Consider the following 8,930-nt stretch of genomic DNA (forward strand, 5'->3'; position numbering starts at 1 on the left):
GTGGGGGGAGTTTAGGGTACGTTTGCCACCTGGTCAAAACGTTTTGTGCTACTGGTAGACATATCTTGAAGGTAGCATCTTAGTGTTGTATATATATAAGTAACTCTACGTAGGGAAGAGCAGGCTCAATCTCTCTTGAAAGAGATTACCATCACAGTATGCAGGCATTGATGACGCTGACCATTCCTGCTGCTGTATAAAGCTGAAGTTTGATGATACTTGCAGACCCCTCCGTGGGCGGTACTATGGACCCTAGCAATCTATTTCTGACAGGGAAGCCAACGCAATACTCCCTTACCTCTTCTTCTGGTTTGCCCTGCCAGAAGAAGGTAAAATCCTTCTCCCGAATGTTGCCGGTTGTGGGCAGACGTGTCTGGTACAGGGCGACTACGTCCATCTGGATCCCGAGGAGTTCATTGTTGATCATAACTGTCTTGCGGGCGTCGTTCACTTCCAGCAGATCTTCCGAGAGACCCGGTGTCATGGTCCTAACATTCCACAGCACTAGGACTAGGTGAAGCACTAGGTGTTACAATAGAACGTGATGCAGTAAATGTGGAACAGAAGGTGTGGCATGTTTCAAAACAAGGTGTGGCAGTAAGTGTTTGAAAAAAAGGAAGGTGTGGCAGTGTTACAATACAAGGTGTTGCAGTAAGTTTCACGATACTAAGTGTTACATTAAGTATGGCAATACAAGGTGCGGCAGTAAGTTTTACAATACAAGGTATTGCAATATTACAATACAAGGACTGACTGTGTTACAATATAAGATATGACAGAAAGAGTTTTGATAAGGGTAGAGCAGTGTTACAATACAAGGATTGGCAGAAATTGTTACAGTACAAGGTGTGATAGTGTTTCAATATAAGGTTTGACAGTGTTACAATACAAGATGTTACGAAACAAGGTGTGTGGCTGAAAGTGTAACAATTTAATCTGGTGAAGTAAGTGTTACAATACAAGGTGTGACAGTAGGTATTACAGTAAATGTTGGCAGTTAGTTTTACAAAACAAGGTCTGGCAGTCACTGATACAACAAAGGATTTGCAGTAAATGTTACAATAAAAATTGACAGTAACTGTTGCATCACAAGACGTGGCATTATACACAAGGTGTTACATTACAAGCAGTGACAGAAAGTATTGTGACATTGTATTGTGTTACAATACAAGATGTGGCAGTAAGCGTTATAATGCAAGGTGAGGTAATATGTTTAAATTCAAAATATGGTAGAAAGTACTAGAATACAAGGTGTGGCAGTGTTACATTTCAAAGTGTGGCAGTAAATGTTACAAAATAAGCTGTGGCAGCAAGTGTTATAATATAAGATGAGGCAGTTTTAAAATATAAGGCGTTGCACTAAGTGTTACAATATAAAGTGTAGCAGTAAGTGTTCCAACACAAGATATGGAAGTAAGTTTTAAATCTCATGTTTGTGGCAGTAGGTGTTTCAATACAAAGCATTGCAGTGTTACAATACAAGGTGTGGCAGTAAGTGAAATAATAGAAGGTGTGGCTGTGTAACATTACAAGGTGTGACAATAAGTTTAACAATATATGGTATGGCAAGAAGTGTTACAACACAAGGTGTGGCAGGAGGTTGAACAATATAAGGTGTGACAGGAAGTGTTAAAATTCAAGGTGTGGCAGAGTAACAACACAAGGTGTGGCAATAAGTGTTACAGTACAAGGTATGGCAATAAGTGTTTTAATATAAGGTGCCTCAGTAAGTGTTACAATATAGTAGTAGTAGGTATCCTTCAGTCTCGGGACACTATGGTGTTGCGCCCTAGTTGTCAATCCTGGTGCAGCGTCTGGTGTGACTGATGAGGCCAATCCGAGAGTGGCAGTCCATCCCACACCGAGCACAAACGAAGTCCGATTCTGGTCTGTCTTCCTGGCTACCGACTTTCCTTCTCTGTCTCTTTGCCTCCGATTCCTTGGCAAGTGACTCCTCGAACTTGGAGAGACCTCTTTGAACAGACTGCCTCCAGGCTGAAGGTTCTGCAGCCAGTGTCTCTCATATAGCAAGATCGACGTCCATGGCTTTCAGGTCCCTCTTGCATACGTCTTTGTACCGTAGCTGGGGCTTGCCTGCTGGACGCTTTCCCTGCCTCAGCTCTCCGTACAGGAGATCCTTGGGGATCCTACCATCGCCGATTCACACAACGTGCCCGAGCCAACGCATTCGTCACTGTTTCAGCATTGTGTACATGCTGGTGATTCTTGATCTCCCTATGACGGTGTTGTTTGTCACCTTGTCCTGCCAGGTGATGTCCAAGATGTGTCGAAGGCAGAGCATGTGGTAGACATTCAGCTGTCTTTCCTGACGGGCGCGGAGTGTCCAAGACTCACTGCCATAAAGGAGAGTGCTCAAGACACAGGCTCTGTAAACCTGAATCTTAGTATACTCAGTTAACCTACTGTTGGCCCAAACTCTCTTTGTCAGTCTGGACATGGTAGTAGATGCCGTACCGATGCGTTTGTTTAGCTCCATATCAAGAGAGAGGGAGTCAGAGATTGTGGAGTCCAGGTACACGAAGTCGTGAACGACTTCCAGTTTGGAATCGGAGATGCCGATGTCAGGTGGGGAGTCCACTCCTTGTCCCATGACGTGTTTTCTTCAGACTGATGGTGAGTCCGAAAGCCTGAGAGGCCTCGCTGAAGTGGGTTGGAGGTCATCGGCTGAGTGGGCAGTGACTGCTGCGTCGTCGGCAAAAAGGAAGTCGCGCAGACACCTAAGCCGAACCTTCATCTTGGCTCTCAGCCTGGCGAGGTTGAAGAGCTTTCCATCCGACCTGGTCCGGAGGTAAATGCCTTCCGTGACAGATCCGAAGGCGTGCCGCAGCATAACTGCGAAGAAAATCCCGAATAGGATTGGAGCCAGTATGCAGCCTTGCTTTACTCCACTTCGGATGTCAAAGGCGTCTGATGTTAGGCCATCAAAGACCACGGTGCCCATTATGTTCTCATGGAAAGATCTGATGATGCTGAGGAGCCTGGGTGGGCATCCAATCTTGGGGAGGATCTTGAACAGGCCAATCTGCTGACGAGGTCGAAGGCCTTCGTCAGATCTATGAAGGCTACGAAGAGTGGCTGCTTCTGTTCCCTGCATTCTCCTGCAGTTGTCTGCGGGAAAAGACCATGTCGATGGTGGACCTGTCAGCTCTGAATCCGCATTGTGATTCTGGATAGACTCTCTCTGCAAGTACTTGGAGCCTCTTCAATGCGACTCGAGCAAACAGTTTTCCGACAATACTGAGGAGGGAGATTCCACGGTAGTTGTTGCAGTCGCTCCTGTCACCTTTATTCTTATACAGCGTGACGATGTTGGCATCCCTCATGTCCTGTGGCACCTCTCCTTCTTCCCAGCAGAGGCAGAGAATTTCATGCAGCTCCATGAGCAGGCTACCTCTGCAGCACTTAAGGTCTCAGCAGGAAGGCCATCTTTGCCAGGAGCTTTACCAGAAGCAATGGAGTCTAGGGCATCGCTGAGTTCTTCCAGGGTCGGTTCGCTGTCGAGCTCCATTAACACAGGCAGACACTCAATGGCGCTCAGGGCGTCTTCGGTGACTACATTGTCCCGGGCGTATAGCTCAGAGTAGTGCTCGACCCAGCGCTTCAGCTGCAGTGTCTGGTCCTGAATCACCTCGACAGTGGCAGATTTCAGAGGAGCGGTCTTCTTCTGGATTGGGCCGAGGGCCTGCTTGATGCCGTTATACATTCCCTTTACATTGCCTGTATCCGCTGCAGTCTGTATCTGGGAGCAGAGCTGGAGCCAATAGTTGTTGGCACATCGCCTGGCGCTCTGCTGCACTTTGCAGCGGACGGCCCGAAGGATCTGTAAGTTGCACTGACTTGGGCAGGCTTTGTAGGCTGCCAAGGCGTTTCTCTTCTCTTCGATGACAGGTGTCATCTCTTCCGAGTGAGCCTCGAACCAGTCTGCCGACCTGCTGGTCTTCTTGCCAAAGGTGGAAATGGCAGCGTTGAACACAGCGTCTCTGAAGTGCTCCCATCTTTTACAGGCAGTGACCCCGGCTGGGCCAGGGAGAGCTTCCCCGAGCATGCGTCCAAATCTTCCACCTTGTCCTGGTTGCAGGTCTTGGTGGTGTCGATGCGAGGTCTGCCCGCCTTTTTCGAGTGATGAATCTTCTTTGGTTGCATCTTGACCCTGCTACATACCAGGGAGTGGTCGGTGTCACAGACAGCACTCTGGTTGCTACGCGTAATCTTGACGCTGGGTAGACTTGCACGCCTGGTAAGAATCAGGTCAAGCTGGTGCCAGTGCTTGGAACTGGGGTGTCTCTAAGATACTCGGTGTTGAGGCTTTGTGCCGAAGAACGTGTTGGTGACACAAAGACCATGAAGGCAGCAGAGTTCTAGCAGACGTTGCCCGGTCTAATTCATCCTCCCTATGCCGAATTGACCCAGACAAGTGGGCCAAATGTTGTGCTCGGCACCCACTCTGGCGTTGAAGTCGCCGAGGATGAACAGTGGCTCCTTTACAGGGATTCTCGCTATGGCTCTGTTGAGGTCATCGTAGAATTTTTCCTTTGCCTCTGCTGGAGAAGTCAGTGTTGGTGCATATGCACTAATTACATTGACTGGTCCTGTTTGGGAGTGCAGTTGCAGAGACAGAAATCGTTCGGTTTCCCCTTTGGTGGCATAATATGTCCCAACAGTGCATTCCTGACGGAAAATCCTACACCATGTTCTCTGGTCTCATCAGGTGGTTTTCCTTGCCAGAAGAAAGAGAAGGTCCTCTCTCTCACAGATCCTGATCCAGGGAGCCTGGTCTCTTGGAAAGCAACAATATCCATCTGCAGTTTGCTCAGCTCCCTATCGATGATTGCTGTTTTTTGGGCGTCATTGATTTCTTGCAGGTCGTCAGAGAAACCTGGTGTTAGTGTCCTGACGTTCCATGTGCCCAGCTTTAGGGCAGTTGATATTTTCTTCTTAGGTTTGGTATTGTTTGGTGCAAAGTTGTCGGGCCGCTTGTCGGTTTTCACCCTAAACCCCACGCACCCAGTGAGGTTAACGGACCGTGTCGAGGCAACACCTTATTGGCTGGGGTTGTTGCCCAGCTTGAGGCGGGTAGTAGCTGCCCAGTGGGGCGCGATGACCCCTTCCACTGTCGGAAGCAACCCCTGGCGTCACACTCTTCGCCAATCGAGCAGAAGACTTAAAACCCGTAGACTGTCGCTTCCCGTGTTGGTTCGACGCTGTGAGGCGAAGCTAGAGTGCCCTCTCCAGGGCGCAAAGCCTGGGTAGGTTTATATGGAGGAGAAGCTGCTACCCATGCAGCAGGTTCCCCTCTCCACGTTGCTGAAATTATCCAATAGAAAGGCAAATGCCAATACACATGGTTCCAGCAACGTCGCAGGAGCTGCCAGAACTAGGTCGACGTCAACAACGAACTGCCTTAGGGGCTCCAACTCCGGATTTTTCCTCGAGGTTGACTCCTGAAGCCTATCCCAAAAATGGGGTATGGCCGCAAGGCAGCGGAGGTTTAAAATCAGGGTTTTCCTTTCCCTAGATGGGCTGCCTTCCCAGGCAATCGAGTCCCATCTACCCGGAGCAGCTGGTTTTAAGGCGCCAGAGGCACGCCCTCGCCCCTTCTCCTGTCGGTAAAAAGCAGTTCCGCCGGACTTAGACTAAGCCACCCGTGCAGGCCAGGAGTTGGACTTGGTTGTCAAAGGCAATTTGAGATGCATGCCGTATAGGAGCATTTTAAAGGTAATGGGGAGCTCGTCCCCCCCCCTTACCACCCTCTGGCTATGACAACCCCTTGGAACCACACCGTGTACAATATAAGGCCTTGCACTAAGTGTTACAATATAAGGTGTAGAAGTAAGTTTTCTAATACAAAGTCTGACAGGAAGTGTTACATTACAAAGTGTGGCAGTAATACGATATCAAGTGAGGAGTGGCGATATCAAAGCCATCTACGGACCTTCACTCCAACTCCAAGGCATTAAGTGAGACGAAGACAACGCCATCTATTGGTGGAAGTGTTGCGTTTGAGAAAGGCTCCTGTTTCATACCTCAGTTAGGAGGTGAGGTCAATGATGATGTCCACTGGTGAGTGACGTAATGATATCAACGCCGTCTAGATTGTGCATCCGATTACATTTCACTGTTCCACGGTGAGAGGTTACCATCCAATATTCTCCTTGTATACTCTCTGTCAGGCTAATGACTTTTATGTCCACAGAGGTGACGTGAACCGGATACCAGCTCAAGGAGGCCGTAACAGGCAGTGTAACAACACAAGGTGTGGCAGGAAGTGTTACAACACAAGGTGTGGCAGGAAGTGTTACAACACAATACGTGTGCCAATGATACAGTACACGGTGTGGCAGTGTTACAATACAATGTGAGGAAGTGCTTCAATACAATAAGGTTAGTAGTACCTCCTCAAGGTGTGGCAGTGCTACAATACAAGGTGAAACAGTGTTTCAAGCATGGTGTGGCAGTAAGTGTAACAATAAAAAGAGTGACAGTAAACATTATAATAAAAGATCTGGCAGTTAGAATTACAAAACAAGGTGAGGCAATCATTGTTATATTAAAGGTGTGGCAGTAAGTGTTACAATAAAAGATGTGGCAATAAGTGTAAAAATACAAAATGTGGCAATAAGTGTAAAAATACAAGATGTGGCAATAAGTGTAAAAAACAAGGTGTGGCAGTATTTCAATTCAAGGTGGCAGTGGTACAATACAAGTTGTAGCAGTGTTACAATGCAAGGTTTGTCAGTAAATATTACAATACAAGGCATTTATTTATTGATATATATATATATATATATATATATATATATATATATATATATATATATATATATATATATATATATATATATATATATACATATGCGAACAAGCCTGAATGGTCCCCAGGACTATATGCGAATGAAAACTCACACCCCAGAAGTGACTCGAACCCATACTCCCAGGACCAACGCAACTGGTAACTACAGGGCGCCTTAATCCACTTGACCATCACGGCCGTCAAAAGGAAGTGATAGCCGAGGCTATTTGAGCCACTTCCCCGACGGCAACTCGGATGGTAATCTTGGGCATAGCATTTCACCAAATCACCTCATTCTTTGGGGCACACGTGAGGAACACAAATGCGAACAAGCCTGAATGGTCCCCAGGACTATATGCGAATGAAAACTCACACCCCAGAAGTGACTCGAACCCATACTCCCAGGAGCAACGCAACTGGTAACTACAGGGCGCCTTAATCCACTTGACCATCACGGCCGTCAAAAGGAAGTGATAGCCGAGGCTATTTGAGCCACTTCCCCGACGGCAACTCGGATGGTAATCTTGGGCATAGCATTTCACCAAATCACCTCATTCTTTGGGGCACACGTGAGGAACACAAATGCGAACAAGCCTGAATGGTCCCCAGGACTATATGCGAATGAAAACTCACACCCCAGAAGTGACTCGAACCCATACTCCCAGGAGCAACGCAACTGGTAACTACAGGGTGCCTTAATCCACTTGACCATCACGGCCGTCAAAAGGAAGTGATAGCCGAGGCTATTTGAGCCACTTCCCCGACGGCAACTCGGATGGTAATCTTGGGCATAGGATTTCACCAAATCACCTCATTCTTTGGGGCACACGTGAGGAACACAAATGCGAACAAGCCTGAATGGTCCCCAGGACTATATGTGAATGAAAACTCACACCCCAGAAGTGACTCGAACCCATACTCCCAGGAGCAACACAACTGGTAACTACAGGGCGCCTTAATCCACTTGACCATCACGGCCGTCAAAAGGAAGTGATAGCCGAGGCTATTTGAGCCACTTCCCCGACGGCAACTCGGATGGTAATCTTGGGCATAGCATTTCACCAAATCACCTCATTCTTTGGGGCACACGTGAGGAACACAAATGCGAACAAGCCTGAATGGTCCCCAGGACTATATGCGAATGAAAACTCACACCCCTGAAGTGACTAGGAGTATGGGTTCGAGTCACTTCTGGGGTGTGAGTTTTCATTCGCATATAGTCCTGGGGACCATTCAGGCTTGTTCGCATTTGTGTTCCTCACGTGTGCCCCAAAGAATGAGGTGATTTGGTGAAATGCTACGCCCAAGATTACCATCCGAGTTGCCGTCGGGGAAATGGCTCAAATAGCCTCGGCTATCACTTCCTTTTGACGGCCGTGATGGTCAAGTGGATTAAGGCGCCCTGTAGTTACCAGTTGCGTTGCTCCTGGGAGTATGGGTTCGAGTCACTTCTGGGGTGTGAGTTTTCATTCGCATATAGTCCTGGGGACCATTCAGGCTTGTTCGCATTTGTGTTCCTCACGTGTGCCCCAAAGAATGAGGTGATTTGGTGAAATGCTATGCCCAAGATTACCATCCGAGTTGCCGTCGGGGAAGTGGCTCAAATAGCCTCGGCTATCACTTCCTTTTGACGGCCGTGATGGTCAAGTGGATTAAGGCGCCCTGTAGTTACCAGTTGCGTTGCTCCTAGGAGTATGGGTTCGAGTCACTTCTGGGGTGTGAGTTTTCATTCATATATACATATATATATATATATATATATATATATATATATATATATATATATATATATATATATATATATATATATATATATATATATATACATATATATATATATATACATATATATATATATATATATATATATATATATATATATATATATATATATATATATATATATATATATATATATATATATATATATGTAGTACCTAGTAGCCAGAACGCACTTATCAGCCTATTATGCAAGGCCCGATTTGCCTAATAAACCAAGTTTTCCTGAATTAATATATTTTCTCTAACTTTTTTCTTATGAAATGATAAAGCTACCCATTTCATTATGTATGAGGTCAATTTTTTTGTATTGGAGTTAAAATTAATGTAGATATATGAC

This window comes from Procambarus clarkii, chromosome 33, assembly GCF_040958095.1.
Source record: "Procambarus clarkii isolate CNS0578487 chromosome 33, FALCON_Pclarkii_2.0, whole genome shotgun sequence".
Lineage (NCBI taxonomy): Eukaryota > Metazoa > Arthropoda > Malacostraca > Decapoda > Cambaridae > Procambarus > Procambarus clarkii.